We start from the raw sequence: 1,725 nt of genomic DNA on the forward strand, positions 1-1,725 counted from the left end.
AATCCCTCCGTCAGTTTCCACATCCATAAAATTGGGGATAATAAACCTGCACTGCCTCCATCATAGGATTTTTGAATATTAACTAGGTTAATCCATGTGAAAGTGCTTGGGAAATCATGAAGGCTGATGATAATTATAACTAGTGTTACAATGACTAGTTTTTTCCTGACCATGCAGGCATAGACACCTGAGAACCAGATTCACAACTATCTTGCTGAAAAGTGGTACAGGGGCCAGGTGCGGGCCCCACACCTATAATCCCAGCACTTTGGAAGCCTGAAGCAGGCAGATCAGGAGTTCAAGACTAGCCTGGTCAACATGGCAAAACCCCACCTCTACTAAAATATAAAAATTAGCCGGGTGTGGTGGCAGGCTACTGTAATCCCAGCTACTCAGGAGGCTGAGACATAAGAATAGCTTGAACTCAGGAGGCAGAGGTTGCAGGGAGCTGAGATTATGCCACTGCACTCCAGCCTGGCGGATAGAGCAATACTCTGTCTCAAAAAAAAAAAAAGAAAGAGAAAGAAAGAAAGAAAAAGAAAAAGTAAAGTGGTACAGTACTATGCAGAAGCCACCAGCAGCTGGGCTGCTTGAATTGTTTGTCAAGTTGGGTGCTCATAAATGCAGGTTATTTAGAAGAGACTAGAAATAAACCAGGGAAGGGCCCCTAACAAAACAGGTCCCCTATTAGCAAGCTGCATTGCTGCATGTTCCACCATTACGGCAGTATTTGCTTAGTTGAAGCATTGTCTTTGGGAAGATTTTAAATGCAGATTTTCCTAGGAAGAGTAACATATTGACTGGTTACCAGTCATTTATTCTGAGTTAGTCTATTCACAGATTCCTCAGGTAGTGCTCTTAAACAAGGAAATTAAACGGTAATTTCAATAGTGGGAAAAAGAGCTTTGGGACACTGAGACAGGATTTGAGAGGCAAATCTGGGTAGTGTATTGAGTGGATTGCAAGAAGGCAGAGGAGGCACAGTTTCCAAACTCATGAGATGAACACTAAATAAAGGAGCAGTAAAAACTGCTGAACCAAACTCACTTATACTTTTTCTCGAGGTCTAAAAGGGGAAGAACTGTATCCTGTGCTCCTTTGCCTAATCCAAGTTCCTGTTTGCACTGATTCTTTGTCTTTTCCTCTAGGTAGCAGAGTTTAGCTTGATATTGCTCCAAGTAATAGAAAAACAAAGCTAATTTAATATTCTTGATTATTTCTCCTCATATATCATCCGCAAGGCTCTCCTAATTGTGCTATTTTTTAAATCAAAAGTTCTTTAAAGTGGGTTGGAATGCTTTCGTCCAATATAAGTTACCTATTTTAAGAAAGAAGTACTCGATGCCCAGAAATGATTATCTTAAGGGGAAATGTTCTAGAACCCTCACTGGTATAATATGCTGCCTCAGTTTCCCCATGGTGATCAGTGTGGAGAGCAGAAAACAAGGCAATGAGGGTCAGCAAACACCAGATGGATAGTTCACACTACTCAGATGGACCCTAACAAGTTGTGTTCCCAAAGTCTGCACATTTGTGAATCTTTAAGCCAGCCAGCTCATCCATGTCCCAGCTAGCACCGATCATGGAACAAAACTGCCCAGGGTGTCCATGCAGTCCCACTGGATCCCACCCTTCCTCTGAATCCCTGTGCTCCTCAGTTCTGGTGGACTGTAGCCTTACTGGTCTTCCCTTTCATTTATGGCCCTGCTCTCACGCATTGTACTT

Source organism: Macaca mulatta, chromosome 14 (assembly GCF_049350105.2).
Source record: "Macaca mulatta isolate MMU2019108-1 chromosome 14, T2T-MMU8v2.0, whole genome shotgun sequence".
Classification (NCBI taxonomy): Eukaryota; Metazoa; Chordata; class Mammalia; order Primates; family Cercopithecidae; genus Macaca; species Macaca mulatta.